This window comes from Eubalaena glacialis, chromosome 8 (assembly GCF_028564815.1).
Source record: "Eubalaena glacialis isolate mEubGla1 chromosome 8, mEubGla1.1.hap2.+ XY, whole genome shotgun sequence".
Classification (NCBI taxonomy): domain Eukaryota; kingdom Metazoa; phylum Chordata; class Mammalia; order Artiodactyla; family Balaenidae; genus Eubalaena; species Eubalaena glacialis.
The window spans coordinates 99,490,406-99,512,618 of NC_083723.1; positions in this window are offsets into that span (position 1 = coordinate 99,490,406).

The following is a 22,213-nucleotide window of genomic DNA, read 5'->3' on the forward strand; positions in this document are numbered from 1 at the left end:
GCATTTTATTTCTAAATGTTATAACCCCATAAATATGGAGTTATTATTTTTCTGTAAACAGTCAATTATCTATTACAAAAATTAAGAAGTGAGATAAGAAAGTCCATTATAGTTACCTGTATATTTACCATTTCCTGCATTCTTCGTTCCTTCATTTAGACCCACGTTTCCATCTGGTATTATGTTTCTTCAGCTTAAGGGACTTCATTTAACTTATCTTGTACGGCTGGTCTGTTGTAGTAAATTCTCTCAGCTTTTGTCTTCTGTACACATCTTCATTTTGCCTTCAGTTTTGAAGGCTGTTTTCTTTGACTATAACTTCTTTTTTCTCTTAAAACACTTAAAAAATGTGGTTTCATGGGCTTCCCTGGTGGCGCAGTGGTTGAGAATCTGCCTGCCAATGCAGGGCACACGGGTTCGAGCCCTGGTCTGGGAAGATCCCACATGCCGCGGAGCAACTGGGCCCGTGAGCCACAACTACTGAGCCTGCGCGTCTGGAGCCTGTGCTCCGCAACAAGAGAGGCCGCGATAGTGAGAGGCCTGCACACCGCGATGAAGAGTGGCCCCCGCTTGCCACAACTAGAGAAAGCCCTCGCACAGAAACGAAGACCCAACACAGCCAAAAATAAAAATATAAAAATAAGTTTAAAAAAAAAAAATGTGGTTTCATTATCTTCTAGCCTGCATTATTTTTTATGAGAAGTCTGGGATTATTCTTATTATTGTCTCAACAAAGGTAGTGCGTGTATTATATTTTTCTCTGTCTGCTTCTAAGATTTTTTGTTTATCTTTAGGGCTCAGCAATTTGACTGTGACATACCTAGGTGTGGTTCTCTTGGCATGGGAATTGATGAGCTTTTGGATTCCTGACTGGATTTTTAAAAATTGAATTTGGACAAATGGTTGCCTTTATTTATTTAAACATTTTTTTCTGCTATATTCTCACTTCTCCTCCTTGGACTCTGATTAGACATGTGTTTGACGTCAGACTGCTTTATATTTTCCCAGAGGTCAGTTAGGCTTTGTTTATATTTTTAGCCTTTCTCCCCACCCTCCCATCCCCTTTGTTTCAATTTGTATAACTTGACTTTAATCTTGTTAACCTTTATAAATAAAATACATTGTGGCTTATATTGACTCTTGATACTTCCAAACAAATTCAGGGCTAGAGACTTTTTAACTTAACTTTCATAATCTTATGTAAGTATCTCCTTTCTCTTTTGGTGAAAATCCCTGTTAATTAAAGTATTTCTTTTGTCCCACAATACACATATTAGTCTCAAAATTACAACACCAAATGCTAAAGTACAACCTCAAAATTACAATCTCAAAATGCTACTATGATAAGTAGGATGTTTCCTAAACATAATTTAATATTCTTTTGCAGGCCTTTTTAAGTTTTTGATACATACCACTACAGATGTACAGTTAAATTACTGTGTTTCAAATGCACTTGGTGTGGTGATGCCACCAACAGATTCACAGTTTCATTTGTTTCACTTTGCTTTAAATATTTAGGGGTTAAAAATGTTTGTTTTATACCTAAATAAAATATTTAAATGGTTTCAAAGTCAAATCTACAAAATATTGTATTATTTTACTAAGAAATGCAGTTTCTATAAAATACCATCCATACTAAGAAGTGTAATTTCTATTACTATATTTCCCATTTATTTCCTTTCTTACCTTATAGATAATTAAATAAATATATATATATATAATCTTTCTATTGTCTAAAATATAAGAAAATGTAGAAGAATTCTCATATCCCTCTTTTAAGCTAAATAGAATACTATGCATCCTTTTCCTTTATTTGAATATTTTAATTCAATAATATTAGAGATAACTCCATACTATAAGGAAAATCCTATTTTAACATTTTTTTTTTAAACATCTTTATTGAAGTATAATTGCTTTACAATGGTGTGTTAGCTTCTGCTTTATAACAAAGTGAATCAGTTATACATATACATATGTTCCCATATCTCTTCCCTCTTGCATCTCCCTCCCTCCCACCCTCCCTATCCCACCCCTCTAGGTGGTCATAAAGCACCAAGCTGATCTCCCTGTGCTATGCGGTTGCTTCCCACTAGCTATCTATTTTACATTTGGTAGTGTATATATGTCCATGACACTCTCTCACCCTGTCACATCTCACCCCTCCCCCTCCCCATATCCTCAAGTCCATTCTCTAGTAGGTCTGTGTCTTTATTCCCATCTTGCCACTAGGTTCTTCATGACCTTTTTTTTTTTCCTTAGATTCCGTATATATGTGTTAGCATACTGTATTTCTTTTTCTCTTTCTGACTTACTTCACTCTGTATGACAGACTCTAACTCCATCCACCTCATTACAAACACCTCCATTTCATTTCTTTTTATGGCTGAGTAATATTCCATTGTATATATGTGCCACATCTTCTTTATCCATTCATCCGATGATGGACACCTAGGTTGCTTCCATGTCCTGGCTATCGTAAACAGAGCTGCAATGAATATTTTGGTACATGACTCTTTCTGAATTATGGTTTTCTCAGGGTATATGCCCAGTAGTGGGATTGCTGGGCCATATGGTAGTTCTATTTTTAGTTTTTTAAGGAACCTCCATACTGTTCTCCATAGTGGCTGTATCAATTTACATTCCCACCAACAGTGCAAGAGTGTTCCCTTTTCTCCACACCCTCTCCAGCATTTATTGTTTCTAGATTTTTTGATGATGGCCATTCTGACCGGTGTGAGATGATACCTCATTGTAGTTTTGATTTGCATTTCTCTAATGATTAATGATGTTTAACATATTTTTATTCTTATTTTTTATAGATTCATAATATTCTATTGTGTGGATGTACCATAGTTTATTCAACCAGTCTTGCAATCAGACATCTGGGTTATTTCCATTCTTTAGCTATTATAGTAAAATGACAATGAATATTTTATGCATATGTATTTTCATGTTTTGGAGTGTATCTTTGGAGCAGTTTCCTGGAAGTAGAGTTGGTTGGGTCAAAAGGTAAATGCATATGCACTTTTATTAGATATTGTCAAATTTCCCTCCATAGTGGTTGTGATTATCTACAGTTCCGCCAGCTCAAAATTGGGGGAACTGTTTCCCTGTAGCTTCACTAATGGAGTGGGTTTTCAAACTCTTGTACTTTGCCCATCTGATGGGTGAGAAGTAGTATCTCAGTGTAGTTTTAATTTGCATTTCTCTCAAATAATATATTTTTATATTAAAAAATTACCACTTTCTCAAGGGTCCATTTTCTTTTAAATTTTTATAAAATGGGAAATTTCTATTTGTGAAGTCTGCCTCTCATGTATACTAAAAGATAATTTTAAAAGAAAAAAATGTTTTCCTCGTCTGCCAATATCTTGGGGTTTTCATTTACACTGCAAAGAACAAATTGTAAACCACTTTGCACAGTGTCCCAGCCACAAAATGAGGGTTTGATTTACCATGTAATTTTTTTCTGGTTCATATTTCTGTTCAGAACAAGCTTTTGGGTTTGAGGTTATAAACAAAATAATTTGACTGTTTCCTTGTGGTTAAACAAATGCCATAAATATATGTTAGAGAAAAATCCTTTTTGAAGGAGAAAAAGTCGGGCAATAGTCTCCAAAAAATATCAACATCTCTTTGTCTGACAAACATTTGATTCAATAATGTAGAAATCCTTGGTTCCTATCATAATGAAAGGGGTAAATATTTTTCTAGTCCACTGACTTTAGGTTCTTGATAATATAGCCCAAAAAGTCTGGGAGGTATTTCTCTTTGTAGTCATTCTCATGAGTTTGAGTTGGAATGGATATTTAAACCTTATTTCCTGTTGCTTTGTATTTTGTTCTTTCTTCACTTGTTTTTCCTTTCATTCCCAGTTTTCCTTTAACTTCTTACTCGAAGACTTTTGCATTTTCTTTTTATAGCTTTTTTTTAACATATTGTTTTTTTACTCTTTCCTGCTCTCATGCCTTCCTTCCATCTCGTCCTCACTTGTCTTTGATTCACACACTTACGTCTAACGCTCATCTTGATCTACTCTTGCCCTGTGTCCCAAGTTACTATAAGAAACAGCTCTCACCTGTCATGATTTACACCTGTTCAAAGAGAAACCATGACCCTTGAGAGGTCTCTTTGCCTGTTTTGTTGACATCTGGGACCTGATGAAATTAACTTTCATACCTTACTTAATCTACTAGGATCACTTGTACAGGGGTATCAGGAAATCTCTTCTAGCAGATTGGGCCTACTTCCTGGACACACTATAACTCTCTGTATCTTTCCCTTTATTTCTTTGGTCAAACATTTATGGTGCAAGTATTAAATGCCAATCCCTGAACTAAACAGCAAGGTTACATAAATAAATAAGGCAGAGTTCTTGCTCTGAAAGTGCTCATAATCTAGGTTCGATTGACATCAGTCACACCCCTATAGGGCATATGAAAATCTTTCCTGGTGACCATCCTTTCTGCCCACCTTGACATGGCTTTTTCCTAACGTACCATTTCACCTTATTTGCTACCTTTTTCGGGAACTGTTTGACTTCGTTCTCCATTCTCAAAGCTGTTTGGTGTCCCTCCCAGAGGCTCCCAAATCACACTGGACTTTCCCCATTTTATCACATTTCACCACAGTGTATTGTAATTGTGTCCTTCTCTAGACTAGAAGATTCTGTGAAGGCAGAAACAGGTCTCTGTCATTAACTCTAAGTCTCCAGCACCCAACAGAGTGTCAGCAGCATAGGAGAAACTCAAGAATATTTTCTGAACGAATGGCTATGCATGCACATATAGGTATAAACTATATCCAGGTAAATAAAAGAGTCAGAAAAAAAGAAAATACACCTCCAGTGCAAATGGAGTGAGCAAGGGTGCCACAGTAGAATAACCTCCTTGAAGTATGTTCCAAAAATTATTTCCCAGAAATGTTGACAGTTCTAATAACAAGTACCTTTGAAGTATGTTTTTTTGTTTTGTTTTGTTTTGTTTTTTAGAAATTCACGTTCTTATTTATTGATTGATTTTATTGATTGATTGATTGCTGTGTTGGGTCTTCGTTTCTGTGCGAGGGCTTCCTCTAGTTGTGGCAAGCGGGGACCACTCTTCATCGCGGTGCGCGGGCCTCTCACTATCGCGGCCTCTCTTGTTGCGGAGCACAGGCTCCAGACGCGCAGGCTCAGTAATTGTGGCTCACGGGCCCAGCTGCTCCGTGGCATGTGGGATCTTCCCAGACCAGGGCTCGAACCCGTGTCCCCTGCATTGGCAGGCAGATTCTCAACCACTGCGCCACCAGGGAAGCCCTGAAGTATGTTTTTAAACAACTACCAACCAAATTTGTTTAACTTCCTTTAGTGGTATTGATTGTACTCATGAAATCCCAATGAGGAACTTGCCTGACATTTACAGAGGAGCACAATGCTAAGTTGACTCTCATAAATGTTAATCAGTAATTCCTATTAGCTCAATCACACTTGTGTCTCACTAATGACTTTAAACCCAAAGTGAATTGTTAATCCATCTGACCAGAAACAGTCACCAGTTCAAAAATTAAAGCCTGAGGAGGGGGAGGGGAATTAGCTTCTTGGAATACACTCCTGTCTATAGCTGTCCACCATCACAGAAAACAAGTTTTAGTTTCTGGTTGTGTTTATTGTACCTGTATTTTAAAAAATTATTTTAGCATGTGTGTGTGTGTGTTTTACAATATTGACAAGACATTGAGAACAAAAGAGATAATGGCTAAAGATTTTCCTTGCTTTCCATTATACCAGGGAAGGACTAATTTTAGTTCTCATTTATAATATGTTTGGAAAAAATCTTGGTTTCAGAGCAACATGGTGGTATCTCTAATTTTTTATCCCTTTTCTCATTTTTTTAAAATTTCTTTTTCTTCCCTCTGTGTCACGCATATTTTCTACGCAAACTGAGTTTTGACTGAAGCTATTAGATGAAGCTAACAAAAGAGCACATAAGCTGTGAAGAGATCAGCTCTGAACTGGGTGGAAATCTCCAATTATAATGTAAAGATACTATCATTTTATACACATGAACCCAAGAAACCCAGAATATGAAGTGTGGCACCCAGAAATCCAATGACCATATACTAGAGTTTCATCTTTGCCCTTGTCTATTTAACATTTATTCTCATAGGTCTATTCACACAAGTAGTAAAACTTCCCTTTTAATAACTAAATCCTTTCAAACAAAATTTGGAATAATTTAATAATAATTAAAGAATTTACTAGATGCAGAAATCAGGGAGTATTTATATTTACACATTCTAATTTTTAAAACACCTCCTATAACCTTAAAGAGTCAGAAAACTTTTATTTTTAAAATTTTATTTAGTGGCTACTCTCCTGAATTTTTGTAGTGGTTGTGGTGGTGATAAATAACATTAGTGAGAAGTTATGTTAATTTTAAACATAGTTAAATGCAACACAAATGGTTACTAAATTTAAAATCAGAATTTTATTTGTTTGGACACTGTGATTAGTCCCAGATTGGAGATTTCCTTTTCATAATCATGATAGAAAAGGTTCACAAAGCATGTTTAATAGAGGATGACATTGCATGAAACAAATTTAACTAAACCAAATCAACTGCTTTGAAGATTTTAGTAAATTTTGTTTCTTATACAAATGTCAAATCTCATCTGTTTCTCAGGCTGGGTATTGCCTCAAATTTGTTAACTCTAAGATTCATTAAGACACAAGACCTGGAAGAAGTTTCAGTCGAACACCTGACGCAGTCTTATATTCTGGCTTCCTTTCACTGTTGGTACCCAAAAGCCACCCAACTCCCCAACCCAACAGTGTTTGGTACTCAGTTGTCAAATGCCATCCCTCCAAACATACCATTAATACAACTTATTGACAAGGCAAAGCTGAGTTTATTGCTTATTGTGGCTCACCACTTTGACAGAGCTTTGTCTGTGTCTCCAAAAGCCAAAGTCAAGGTCTGATATTAATTGAGAAATTGAAGTTTGATTTAAGGTGGGTCTTCCAATGTGGAGGCTTGATTAGGATGGATGAAGATTATGACACAGCAAAATGTTCATTGTCTTTGAACTGTTTTGTACCTCTTTGTAAACTGCAGGTAACTAAAGGATATGCAACCTCTGTCTTGTTTGATTAAGATTCATTTGAGATCCTTCCCAACTCTGGAAAAACTAGTTCTGTTGCCTTCCTGTAAGTTGGACTGGACACTGTTAAACTTGCATAAATTGTCAACCCTTCCAAACTTGAAATTCTTCTTGTTTCCTTCACTATCTGGCTACAGCCCTTCAACTAATGTTTCCAACTTTTCTCCCTCCCTCCTCACTTGGCATCACTGACAACAGAAATCTGGCTGCACAGTTCCTTATGGAGACTCTAGCTTGCCTTATTGCTGGCCTTTTATCCAGGATCTGAAGAAGCATTTTGAGCTAAAGCCTGTTGACATGATATCAACCTCGCAGGGCTTACCGCTACAGAAGACCATGCATGGGCTGGATTTCTCCCTGGACAAGTCACTGGGCCACTAAGGAAGGTTGGTGAAATGCTTGGGCCATGCATGTCCTTATACAAGAAGTAACCAAGACTGGACAACACCACCAAGAGCACTGATGTCTTAACTTCAATGAGCAGTGCTGCGTAATGGAAAGACTTGCATCCACCAACTCTTGGAATTCACTGGACCGAACATTCTCAGGGTTTAACTCCTGTCTTTTCAACATAACCTAAACTTTTCTGTTTGTGTTTTTATTTTCATTTAAGACATTCCTCTTTTCGGGTGACTGATCTCCAAAACTCTATAAAACAGCTGACCTGTGCCACTGCTTCTCGATAGATGTTTCAATTAATTTTGCAGGTACAACTCCAGCAAGAGTCCCCACAAGAGTATTTCTTAGACCCTGTTCACCTCACTCAGGTGACTATGGTCACCTCTGAGCTGTTCAGCAATGAATGCAATTCATTTGTCTTGAACAAAAAGGGAGGGGGGCCTGGCAATGTTGAACTTTATATGAGCCTTGTCCTTTCAGAAAATAACGATGGTTGAGAAATCTTTCCAAATCTTCATCTTCGGAAATCCCTCACCATTTTATGTTCTGAAAAACAGATTACCAAAAAGAGCCACCCTCCCGCATCTGACTTAGATGAGGCTTGCTGTCCCCTCTCTCTCATGACTTCCGTAGAACTCGCAGGTCACTCCCTTGTTTACCTGTGACAAAGCCAAACACAGACCTTTCCCCTTTTGTTTGAAACTGCTGACAAAACCAGACATAAACCCTTCTCCTTTTGCCTCTAGCCAACATCCTGTTCTTTGTTTTAGGAGCAATTAGCTAAGGTTATAACTGTTGGTGCTCCTGAAACTAGCTGGACACAGAGACAAAATCTCCTTAATTGTCCGGTTCATTTTGTCCTGGGCACCGTATCCGGGAGAACTCCCTGTGTGGCTGCGGAGGGGGTAACAGTGGGGGCCGCATTTTCTTTCCTTTTCACTTTCCAGACAAGTAAAAGAAATGGAAGCAAAAAGCTATCAGTTTATAGAACCATCAGATAAGGCTATGAGAGATACTGATACTGTTTGCATAATTTCTACCTTAGAGATGTGGAAAGCAGGCAATTATAAGTTTATTAAGAAATTTACATGGCTCAGTTACAGTGAATCTACCCACAGAGAAAATAAAAACTGTTACATTGTTTTAAAGTACCGATTTAGTGCTTGCCTGTCCATTTTAGGTAACATGCCATCACTCTGACTGAGTAGGGGAGTTGGGAGAAGGGAGGTAATCGTATTGGCTGAACATCTAATAAGTGCTGACCTGGGCTAGACATCTAAATTCACTTAATCCTTTTAACAACCTCTGTAAGATCAGTATCCTCATTTTAGGGGCAAGGAACAGAGGTCAGAGGTGTTAATATCCCACCCAGGATCACATACCTAGTAACTGATTGAGATTCATGCTTTCTCAATATCTGATATGACTTCAGAGTTAAATCTTCAGAAATTAGTAAACAACCTACACATTTAGAACTCACTCCTTAAGACAAACACATATATGTGCTTTCTACCAATGAGACAGGAGAGAAGGGGGCAGGGCACAACATTTAAAAGAATGACATAGCTGTTGAGGATAAGACATAAACTAGTTAGAACCAACTAGGCCCAAGATGGCAGAAGATTCGACTTCCAGTAGACCTTGAGCTTCATTATACACTCATTGTAAACATTAGCATGCTAAACAACATACCCACAGGCGCCATGAGAGTTCAAGGTCAACCATAGAAGGCCAAAAAGTGGGGTGGTGGCCCAATTCCTGGAACTCCCTTCTCCGGAATAGCTGGAATAATCCTCCCACTCCCACTTAGCATATGAAATTACCCAGCTCATAAAAACGAATCACCCCTGCACCCTGGAGCCACTCTTGCCTTCTGAGAAAACCACGAGTTGTGTATCTCTGCTTTCACTTTACTACGGCTCCTTCTTGAATTCTTTTCTGTGCAGAGCCAAGGACCCTCAATTGGTGGCCCATCCCAGGAACTTGCCCAAGATCTGGGACATGACAGTCCTCTTGTGCTCCATTTTTTGGCAACCTCTTAACAAAGGCTATAAATAAACCTACTTCTTACCTATCACTTTGCCTCTCTCTGAATTCCTTCTGCACCGACACATAAAGAATCTGAGCTTCGTTAAGTCCTGAGACGAGTTGTGTGTTTTCACTGGAAGATTGTGGGTTCGAGTCCCATCTGAGGTGTGCGGTTTCACCTATGTGGTACATATTGTTGAGATCTATTAAATAGCACAAAAGATGTCTGCTCATTTTCTTTCTTGTTCCAAAATGGCAGATTTTTTTCCCGGAAGTCAAACTCAAGGCATAAAACCTATTTAAAAAAAATAGTTTTCAGTGCTTTGAATAGTCTTTGCACAAACCACTCAGATTATTAAGTAAATGTAGGAAGAGATAAGCAGTTAAATCAAAACAAATATCTTTGGTTGATAACTAAAATAAGATTTTAGTTACTCGATCTATTTGATCAGAAAGTGTCTCCTTCCAGGAAAGCTCTGTGCAAAACAGCAGTAGGTACTAACAAATAAGAGTATCCTTGTGCCCAAAGAATCTGGGTTCAAGGCATTGCAAAAAGCCCTGGGGCCAACTATGTGAGATCCTCTGATCTAACTGCCATCCTCAAGTGATTGTGAAGTTTCTTATTGTCTTGAACACCCTTCTGGGCTTGATTGTACAGGTCTGTCTCTGCGTTTTCTCCTCCTGTTTCCCCTTTTCAGTCGCTCTTTCTACCTGTACCCAAAAGAACCCAAGCCAGCCCTGCGAACATCTAGTCCTTCATACTCACTGTCTCCATAACACTGATACTGTAATTAACTAATAAACGAGCAGAAAAGAAACTCTCCTAAAGACTAGTGGAAATTATATACCAACAAGCTTCAACTGTTTAATGGAGGGTCAGCAGTCTGGAAATTAGAAACTGTTTTCCAGCATCAGCAAAGGGAAGGATTCTATTCGATTTGTTTGAGGCATAATTTTCCAACCCACTTCATCGCTTGCTTCATGTAATAAGTCTTAGAGTCAGAGAAACTATAATATAATGATTCCTGATTATGTAGGCTGGGTTCATGTGACCATTCGCTTGTTGATCTGACTTTAGGTAAGGCTCTTTACCTTTCATCAGCCACTAATTTTCTTGTAGACATGTATACACTCTGAAAAAATAAGCTGTTAAGGTACTACAAGTGAAGCCTTAGCAGCTTGTCAGAATGCTACCAAGTAGAGTAATCATCGTAAGTGGTTCATATACAAAAAAGAAAAACCAGTCCTGAAAAAAATGGCAATATTTAAATAGGTAAAAAATGTACAGTTTCCAACAGAATTTTGTTATTTTTTAAAACACTGATAGAAAAGCATGTGTTTAGGTATACATAGGAATATAAAATGTGAAAAGTAATTAAATTTGTTTTTTTCAGAAATAGAATATTCTACAATTTAAGGAAATGTTGAAATAAAGGAGTATTTCAGGATGCTGGTGTGGGGTACTCTGCTATTTTAGATGCTCCTGGTGCCATCTAGTGACACATGTGAGCAATAACATCAATATCTGACCCATGTGCTTTGTACGTACTGGAGTCCTTAACTCTGAAGAAAGGAGACTAGTGTAACCTCTACTTAAACACTAGCAAGTATCTGAGACACCAAGAAAAGTCAACAATTTTGATGTACATTACATCATTTGAATAGTGAAGATATATATCTCACTGAACATATCTATTGTATGTTTATCCTTGAAATATTTATCAACCTCTGGTACAATTTTCTCTTCAAATACATTTTGCATACATATCCCACTTATGTTAATGGAAGGCTAGAATACATATTTGAGACAAAAACCGAACCAGAATGCATGTTGTAACATGGAAATTAGGAAGGAATTATTTTATTTATCTCTTTAGGACTATCATATTGCAATGCTTTCTTTTTTTAAATTAATTTTTATTGGAGTATAGTTGCTTTACAATGTTGTGTTAGTTCCTACTGTACAGCAAAGTGAATCAGCTTTATGTATACATATATCTCCTCTTTTTTGGATTTCCTTCCCATTTATGTCACCACAGAGCATCGAGTAAAGTTCCCTGTGCTATATAGTAGGTTCTCATTAGTTATCTATTTTATACATAGTATCAATAGTGCATGTATGTCAATGCAATGCTTTCGTATGGAAGAAAAAGACAGGATGTTTTCTTTTAGAAAACAGACACTTAATATGTGTAAATAATATTTCTATTAGAGCATAGGCACGTTAAAAAGGAAGATTTTGGCTTCGAAAGGGTTGAAAAACATAAGCGTCTGAGAAGAGGTGCTGAATGTAAAAATATTTAGTGTTTTGATTTCTAATATCACAAACTCCTTTTCTCAAAGAGCTATTGAAAGACAATATGTAAATTTACCTAAGACAAAGATATATAGAAGTATAAAAATGCCTTCAGTTCCTTCTTAGGTAAGCTCTATCTGTCATAAACCAGGGTCAACATCTGAGTGGCCCTGAGCTGTTGGAACAGCAGGGAATTGTCTGAGCATCAGAGAGCCTGCATTTGTTCCATCTCCCCAAATATGCTGCTGAGGGAAATGCTAGCTCATGCATCAAGGCATTGATTGATGGTTTACTATTTTAACACAAATATAACAATTTTTTCTGCTTAAAATTTGATCAGATAGGGACATTATGACAACAGCTATATCGTAAATTTAGACATTCCCCCCCCACCCACCATTTTAGAGGCACCTGTGAGTGGAATAAAATAATTTGTGAATTGGGTAAGGCAATCCATTAGAGACAGAGATTTATAATCCAACTGTTTATCTCAGTCTAAACCATTGCAATAATCATGGTTTATAAAAACAAACAAACAAAAAATAAACAAATTAAACTTCTAAAGAAAAACAAAAAAAGTATACATTTGGAAATCAGAATAACTTTTCTATTTAAGTCAAACTATATTATAACATATGAATTCGGCTTCCTATTATAGTTTATGAAATGCTTAATTTAAAGCAATCAGGGCAAATAACTCTTTGGAAAAGTTCTGCCATTTTGTAAATATATCATTTAGTAGTAGGTCTAGACCTTACCTCTTAGCAAAATTTCAGAGACCTTAGCAAAGTGTTTCATCATTTTAAAATCTGATGTTTATAATTTCTTTACTGGGGAAGATGTTGCATTCCAAAATTAGAAGTGAGTTAAAAAAATAAAAACATTTCAGAATTATCTACTAATTGGTAAAATTTTATTGTAAGGTAAAAATGATATATAATACTTTATCATGAGAAAAGATTTGAGACAGGAAGGACTGCATCATGATGGAAAGCACAAGAGGATACAGTGGAGAATGTAGAGGATTCAGGAAAAATGTTCCCTGACTGACAATCCTCTCCATGTTCACATCATTTAAGTACTAAACTGAGTGAATTGGATTTGTGCCCTTTGGTTGGGACCTTTCATAATGCATGGCTGGCTAGAGTCATTTTCATATTTATCTTAGAACATTACAGTAATGACAGTATAAATATAATTTGCATTGCAGGCTTAAAAAGTTGATGATCATGAAATATGATAAGGCTTTATGTGATAAACATTTACTCTCACTTTTCTGACAGAGGAATGTCAGACACACAAATACCACTGCAGGATCCACAGTCAGGACCAGCTACATAATTTGTGGTGCTCAGTGGCAGTTCCCTGTGTTCAAAACTCACTAAGAATTTCAAGATGGTGACAACAGATTATTAAACCAAGTGCAGAGCCCTTCTGAGGTCTGGGACCCTGTGACTGTATAGGTCACGTGCCCAGACAGCGACTTATCCAGGGAGAAATCAGCCCAAGCATGGTCTGCTGTGGGCGTGAGCCCTTCAAGGTTAAAACTATGCCATCAGCCTTTAGCTTGCAGTGCTTCTTCAGGTCCTGGGGGAAACGCCAGCAACAAGACAACCTGGAGTCTCTGTGATGATCTGTGCAGCAATTTTTTTTTTTTTTTTTTTTTTTGGTAGGATGTCCCTTTCCTGGTCTTCTGGTTAGCAAGAACCAGCTTCTAGGTTTCTTGTTTGTTTTTTGTATGTTTGTTTCATTTGCGTTATTTGGCATTTCCAGAAACCATCTTCTTTAGCTCTGTGTTTGGGGATAGATGAGGCAAACCCCCAAAACCAGAAAATAAGAAACCCCCAGGAATGCATCACCATATTGTTTGTTGGGTCCTGAGGTGCGCATCTGATCTGCCTTCTCCCAGCCTTCCAGAGTTTTATGTTTGTTTTGTATATCGTGTCCAGGGGTCTTAGCTGTACTTAGCAGGAGGAATAGGAAACAGTATGTGTACTTCACCTTCCCGGAAGGGAAAGTCCCTCACTTGCTTCTTAAAAGTCCTTTTTTTAAAGCAATAATCAAATTCAATACCATAAAGGAAGGTACTTTGTTGCAAATGGGACTACTTTTTTACACGAAAGTGTCACCACGTAGTTCTCACTTTCTTTTATAGAGCAAATCATGACCTCATTGTTACTTTTCACATGTAATCTTTAAAGATGAAAAATAGGAAATTAATCTGCCATGGAAGAAAGTGAGTTTTCACTTATATCTGCTTAAATTATAGGTTTGGGTTTTGGTTTTTTTTGGGGGGGGGGCATCAATATAGTTTGGAGTTTAAATCCATGACATATAACCTCTGTGCACAGCAATGAATTGGTTTCTGTCCCCATCAGAGTAAGAACTGCATTATACAAGACAGGGATACCCAAGGAATCATGTTTTGATGACATGAAACATGAAGGTTTTGTTTCCCTGCAGCACTGCAGTGACACGCAGCTCATGAGAAGCTGTCCCTGAGCATTCTAAGAGCCATGCCCAACATCTGGTAGAACTCAGAAACTTGCCAGGGACAGTTACATGTGCCAAGTAATCTAGAATCAATTATCACCTTGTCAACTAAGTAAAAATGACTTGAATGCCCTAAATTCACTCACTCCCGAGGGTTCTATGGAACAGTTAGCCAAAACCTCAATTGCATAAAATATAACTACCCCCTCAGGAAGCACAGTACTCACACTCAGTCATATGATCATTTTGACTACATTGAAAATAACAAGATTTTGCATTATGCAGTGACTTTCAGGTTTTGTTTTATCTTTTGAACTAAAAAAAAAATAGTTACATGGCTTTATACCAATGCTTGAAAATGTTGAACATGGGCATAATTTTCCACCTAAATTCTTCAAAATCTAACTATGCACCCATTAAGGTCAGACATTAATTGCTATAGGACAACATATGGCAGTGAACTTATTCTAAAGAGAAGGATTTCTATACAAGAAAGCAAAGAGTAAAGACCAGAAACAATCAAAATATTATCACTATTAGTATAAGACAATATTTATTTATAATCAATTAATTTTTTTAACATCTTTATTGGAGTATAATTGCTTTACAATGGTGTGTTAGTTTCTGCTTTATAACAAAGTGAATCAGTTATACATATACATATATCCCCATATCTCTTCCCTCTTGCATCTCCCTCCCTCCACCTTCCCTATCCCACCCCTCTAGGTAGTCACAAAGCACTGAGCTGATTTCCCTGTGCTATGGGGCTGCTTCCCACTAGCTATCTATTTTGCGTTTGGTAGTGTATATATGTCTATGCCACTCTCTCACTTTGTCCCAGCTTACCCTTCCCCCTCCCCGTAACCTCAAGTCCATTCTCTAGTAGGTCTGCATCTTTATTCCCTTCTTGCTGCTAGGTTCTTCATGACCATTTTTTTTTAGAGTCCATATATATATGTTAGCATATGGTATTTGTTTTTCTCTTTCTGACTTACTTCACTCTGTATGACAGACTCTAAGTCCATCCACCTCACTACAAATAACTCAACTTCGTTTCTTTTTATGGCTGAGTAATAGTCCATTCTATATATGTGCCACATCTTCTTTACCCATTCATCTGTTGATGGACACTTAGGTTGCTTCCATGTCCTGGCTATTGTAAATAGAGCTGCAATGAACACTGTGGTACATGACTCTTTTTGAATTATGATTTTCTCAGGGTATATGCCCAGTAGTGGGATTGCTGGGTTGTACGGTAGTTCTATTTTTAGTTTTTTAAGGAACCTCCATACTGTTCTCCATAGTGGCTGCATCAATTTACATTCCCACCAACAGTGCAAGAGTGTTCCCTTTTCTCCACACCCTCTCCAGCATTTACTGTTTGTAGATTTTTTGATGATGGCCATTCTGACTGGTGTGAGATGATATCTCATTGTAGTTTTGATTTGCATTTCTCTAATGATTAATGATGTTGAGCATTCTTTCATGTGTTTGTTGGCAATCTGTATATCTTCTTTGGAGAAATGTCTATTTAGGTCTTCTGCCCATTTTTGGATTGGGTTGTTCGTTTTTTTGTTATTGAGCTGCATGAGCTGCTTGTAAATCTTGGAGATTAATCCTTTGTCAGTTGCTTCATTTGCAAATATTTTCTCCCATTCTGAGGGTTGTCTTCTCATCTTGTTTATGGTTTCCTTTGCTGTGCAAAAGCTTTTAAGTTTCATTAGGTCCCATTTGCTTATTTTTGTTTTTATTTCCAATTCTCTAGGAGGTGGGTCAAAAAGGATCTTGCTGCGATTTATGTCATAGAGTGTTCCTCCTATGTTTTCCCCTAAGAGTTTGATAGTGTCTGGCCTTACATTTATGTCTTTAATCCATTTTGAGTTTATTTTTGTGTATGGTGTTAGAGAGTGTTCTAATTTCATTCTTTTACATGTAGCTGTCAAGTTTTCCCAGCACCACTTATTGAAGAGGCTACCTTTTCTCCACTGTATATGCTTGCCTCCTTTATCAAAAACAAGGTGACCATATGTGTGTGGGTTTATCTCTGGGCTTTCTATCATGTTCCGTTGATCAATATTTCTGTTTTTGTGCCAGTACCATACTGTCTTGATTACTGTAGCTTTGTAGTATAGTCTGAAGTCAGGGAGCCTGATTCCTCAAGCTCCGTTTTTCTTTCTCAAGATTGCTTTGGCTATTTGGGGTCTTTTGCGTTTCCATACAAATTGTGAAATTTTTTGTTCTAGTTCTGTGAAAAATGCCAGTGGTAGTTTGATAGGGATTGCATTGAATCTGTAGATTGCTTTGGGTAGTATAGTCATTTTCACAATGTTGATTCTTCCAATCCAAGAACATGGTATATCTCTCCATCTATTTGTATAATCTTTCATTTCTTTCATCAGTGTCTTATAATTTTCTGCACACCGGTCTTTTGTCTCCTTAGGTAGGTTTATTCCTAGATATTGTATTCTTTTTGTTGCAATGGTAAATGGGAGGGATTTCTTAATTTCACTTTCAGATTTTTCATCATTAGTGTATAGGAATGCAAGAGATTTCTGTGCATTAATCTTGTATCTGGCTACTTTACCAAATTCATTGATTAGCTCTAGTAGTTTTCTGGTAGCATCTTTAGGATTCTCTATGTATAGTATCATGTCATCTGCAAACAGTGACAGCTTTACTTCTTCTTTTCTGATTTGGATTCCTTTTATTTCTTTTTCTTCTCTGATTGCTGTGGCTAAAACTTCCAGAACTATGTTGAATAATAGTGGTGAGAGCGGGCAACCTTGTCTTGTTCCTGATCTTAGTGGAAAAGGTTTCACTTTTTCACCATTGAGGACGATGTTGGCTGTGGGTTTGTCATATACAGCCTTTATTATGTTGAGGAAAGTTCCCTCTATGCCTACTTTATGGAGGGTTTTTATCATAAATGGGTGTTGAATTTTGTTGAAAGCTTTCTCTGCATCTATCGAGAAGATCACATGGTTTTTCTTCTTCAATTTGTTAATATGGTGTATCACATTGATTGATTTGCGTATATTGAAGAATCCTTGCATTCCTGGGATAAACCCCACTTGATCATGGTGTATGATCCTTTTAATGTGCTGTTGGATTCTGTTTGCTAGTATTTTGTAGTATTTTTGCATCTATGTTCATCAGTGATATTGGGCTGTAGTTTTCTTTCTTTGTGACATCTTTGTCTGGTTTTGGTATCAGTGTGATGGTGGCCTCATAGAATGAGTTTGGGAGTGTTCCTCCCTCTGCAATATTTTGGAAGAGTTTGAGAAGGATAGGTGTTAGCTCTTCTCTAAGTGTTTGATGGAATTCGCCTGTGAAGCCATCTGGTCCTGGGCTTTGTTTGTTGGACGATTTTTAATCACAGTTTCAATTTCAGTGCTTGTGATTGGTCTGTTCATATTTTCTATTTCTTCCTGGTTCAGTCTCAGAAGGTTGTGCTTTTCGAAGAATTTTTCCATTTCTTCCAGGTTGTCCATTTTATTGGCATATAGTTACTTGTAGTAATCTCTCATGATCCTTTGTATTTCTGCAGTGTCAGTTGTTACTTCTCCTTTTTCATTTCTAATTCTATTTATTTGAGCCTTCTCCCTTTTTTTCTTGATGAGTCAGGCTAATGGTTTATCAATTTTGTTTATCTTCTCAAAGAACCAGCTTTTAGTTTTATTGATGTTTGCTATCATTTCCTTCATTTCTTTTTCATTTATTTCTGATTTGATCTTCATGATTTCTTTCCTTCTGCTAAGTTTGGGTTTTGTTTGTTCTTCTTTCTTTAGTTCCTTTAGGTGTAAGGTTAGATTGTTTATTTGAGATTTTTCTGGTTTCTTGAGGTAGGCTTGTATAGCTATAAACTTCCCTCTTAGAACTGCTTTTGCTGCGTCCCATAGGTTTTGGATCGTCGTGTTTTCATTGTCATTTGTCTCTAGGTATTTTTTGATTTCCTCTTTGATTTCTTCAGTGATCTCTTGGTTATTCAGTAACGTATTGTTTAGCCTCCATGTGTTTGTGTTTTTTACGTTTTTTTCCCTGTGATTCATTTCTAATCTCATAACGCTGTGGTCAAAAAAGATGCTTGATAAGATTTCAATTTTCTTAAATTTACCAAGGCTTGATTTGTGACCCAAGATATGATCTATCCTGGAGAATGTTCCATGAGCACTTGAGAAGAAAGTGTATTCTGTTGTTTTTGGATGGAATGTCCTATAAATATCAATTAAGTCCATCTTTATTTTTATTTTTTTTTATTTTTGGCTGTGTTGGGTCTTACTTTCTGTGAGGGCTTTCTCCAGTTGCGGCAAGCGGGGGCCACTCCTCATCGCGGTGCATGGGCGTCTCACTATCGTGGCCTCTCTTGTTGCAGAGCATAGGCTCCAGACACGCAGGCTCAGTAGTTGTGGCTCACGGGCCCAGTTGCTCCGCGGCATGTGGGATCTTCCCAGACCAGGGCTCGAACCCGTGTCCCCTGCATTGGCAGGCAGATTCTCAACCACTGCGCCACCAGGGAAGCCCAATTAAGTCCATCTTGTTTAATGTATCATTTAAAGCTTGTTTTTCCTTATTTATTTTCATTTTGGATGATCTGTCCATTGGTGAAAGTGGGGTGTTAAAATCCCCTACTATGATTGTGTTACTTTCTATTCCCCGTCTCATGGCTGTTAGTATTTGCCTTATGTATTGAGGTGCTCCTATGTTGGGTGCATAAATATTTACAATTGTTATATCTTCTTCTTGTATTGATCCCTTCATCATTATGTAGTGTCCTTCTTTGTCTCTTGTAATCGTCTTTGTTTTAAAGTTTATTTTGTCTGATATGAGAATTGCTACTCCAGCTTTCTTTTTATTTCCATTTGCATGGAATACCTTTTTCCATCCCCTCACTTTCAGTCTGTATGTGTCCCTAGGTCTGAAGTGGGTCTCTTGTAGACAGCATATATAGGGGTCTTGTTTTTGTATCCGTTCAACCAGTCTATGTCTTTTGGTTGGAGCATTTAATCCATTTACATTTAAGGTAATTATCGATATGTATGTTCCTATTCCCATTTTCTTAATTGGTTTGGGTTTGTTATTGTAGGTCTTTTCCTTCTCTTGTGTTTCCTGCCTAGAGAAGTTCCTTTAGCATTTGTTGTTAAGCTGGTTTGGTGGTGCTGAATTCTCTTAGCTTTTGCTTGTCTGTAAAGGTTTTAATTTCTCTGTCAAATCTGAATGAGATCCTTGCTGGGTTGAGTAATCTTGGTTGTAGGTTTTTCCCCTTCATCAGTTTAAATATGTCCTGCCAGTCCCTTCTGGCTTGCAGAGTTTCTGCTGAAAGATCAGCTGTTAACCCTATGGGCATTCCCTTGTATGTTATTTGTTGTTTTCCCCTTGCTGCTTTTAATATTTTTTCTTTGTATTTAATTTTTGATAGTTTGATTAATATGTGTCTTGGCGTGTTTCTCCTTGGATTTATCCTGTATGGGACTCTCTGTGCTTCCTGGATTTGATTAACTATTTCCTTTCCCATATTAGGGAAGTTTTCAACTATAATCACTTCAAATATTTTCTCAGTCCCTTTCTTTTTCTCTTCTTCTTCTGGGACCCCTATAATTCAAATGTTGGTGCGTTTAATGTTGTCCCAGAGGTCTCTGAGACTGTCCTCAATTCTTTTCATTCTTTTTTCTTTATTCTGCTCTGCAGTAGTTATTTCCACTATTTTATCTTCCAGGTCACTTATCCGTTCTTCTGCCTCAGTTATTCTGCTATTGATTCCTTCTAGAGAATTTCTAATTTCATTTATTGTGTTGTTCATCACTGTTTGTTTGCTCTTTAGTTCTTCTAGTTCCTTGTTAAACGTTTCTTGTATTTTCTCCATTCTATTTCCAAGATGTTGGATCATCTTTACTATCATTATTCTGAATTCTTTTTCAGGTAGACTGCCTATTTCCTCTTCATTTGTTAGGTCTGGTGGGTTTTTACTTTGCTCCTTCATCTGCTGTGTGTTTCTCTGTCTTCTCATTTTGCTTAACTTACTGTGTTTGGGGTCTCCTTTCTGCAGGCTGCAGGTTCGTAGTTCCCGTTGTTTTTGGTGTCTGCCCCCAGTGGCTAAGGTTGGTTCAGTGGGTTGTGTAGGCTTCCTGGTGGAGGGGACTAGTGCCTGTGTTCTGGTGGATGAGGCTGGATCTTGTCTTTCTGGTGGGTAGGTCCACGTCTGGTGATGTGTTTTGGGGTGTCTGTGGCCTTGTTTTGATTTTAGACAGCCTCTCTGCTAATGGGTGGGGTTGTGTCCCTGTCTTGCTAGTTGTTTGGCATAGGCTGTCCAGCACCGTAGCTTGCTGCTTGTTGAGTGGAGCTGGGTCTTGGTGTTGAGATGGAGATCTCTGCGAGATTTTTGTCGTTTGATATTATGTGGAGCTGGGAGGTCTCTTGTGGACCAATGTCCTGAACTTGGCTCTCCCACCTCAGAGGCACAGCCCTGATGCCTGGCTGGAGCACCAAGAGCCTGTCATCCACACGACTCAGAAGAAAAGGGAGAAAAAATAAAAAGAAAGAAAGAAGATAAAATAAAATAAAATAAATGTTATTAAAATAAAAAATAATTATTAATAAAAAATTTAAAAACTTAATAGGAAAAAAAAAAGAAAGAGAGAAGAGAGCAACCAAACCAAAAAACAAATCCACCAATGATAACAAGCACTAAAAACTATACTAAAAAACAAAAACAAAAACAAAAAACGGCCAGACAGAACCCTAGGACAAATGGTAAAATCAAAGCTATACAGACAAAATCACACACAGAAGCATACACATACACACTCACAAAAAGAGAAAAAGGGAAATATATATATATATATATATATATATATATATATATATATCTCATTGCTCCCAAAGTCCACCTCCTCAATTTGGGATGATTTGTTGTCTATTCAGGTATTCCACAGGTGCAGGGTACATCAAGTTGACTGTGGAGATTTAATCCGCTGCTCCTGAGGCTACTGGGAGAAATTTGCCTTTCTCTTCTTTGTTCGCACAGCTCCAGGGGTTCAGCTATGGATTTGGACCCGCCTCTGCGTGTAGGTCGCCTGAGGGCGTCTGTTCTTCGCTCACACAGGACAGAGTTAAAGGAGCAGCTGCTTGGGGGGCTCTGGTTCACTCAGGCTGGGGGGGAGGGAGGGGTACAGATGCGGGGTGAGCCTGCGGCGGCCAAGGCCAGCGTGACGTTGCACCAGCCTGAGGCGTGCCGTATGTTCTCCTGGGGAAGTTGTCCCTGGGTCACGGGACCCTGGCAGTGGCGGGCTGCACAGGATCCTGGGAGGGGCGGTGTGGATAGTGACCTGTGCTTGCACACAGGCTTCTTGGTGGCTGCAGCAGCCTTAGCGTCCCAGGCCCGTCTCTGGGGTCCACACTGATAGCCGCGGCTCGTGCCCGTCTCTGGAGCTCGTTTAGGTGGTGCTCTGAATCCCCTCTCCTCGTGCACCAGGAAACAAAGAGGCAAGAAAAAGTCTCTTGCCTCTTCGGCAGCTCCAGACTATTTCCCAGACTCCCTCCCGGCTAGCTGTGGCACACTAGCCCCTTCAGGCGGTGTTCACGCCACCAACCCCAGTCCTCTCCCTGGGATCTGACCTCCAGAGCCCGAGCCTCAGCTCCCAGCCCCCGCCCGTCCTGGCGGGTGAGCAGACAAGCCTCTTGGGCTGGTGAGTGCTGGTCGGCACCGATCCTCTGTGCGGGAATCTCTCCATTTTGCCCTCCGCACCCCTGTGGCTGCACTCTCCTCCGTGGCTCCGAAGCTTCCCCCCTCCGCCACCCACAGTCTCCGCCCGCGAAGGGCCTTCCTAGTGTGTGGAAACCTTTCCTCCTTCACAGCTCCCT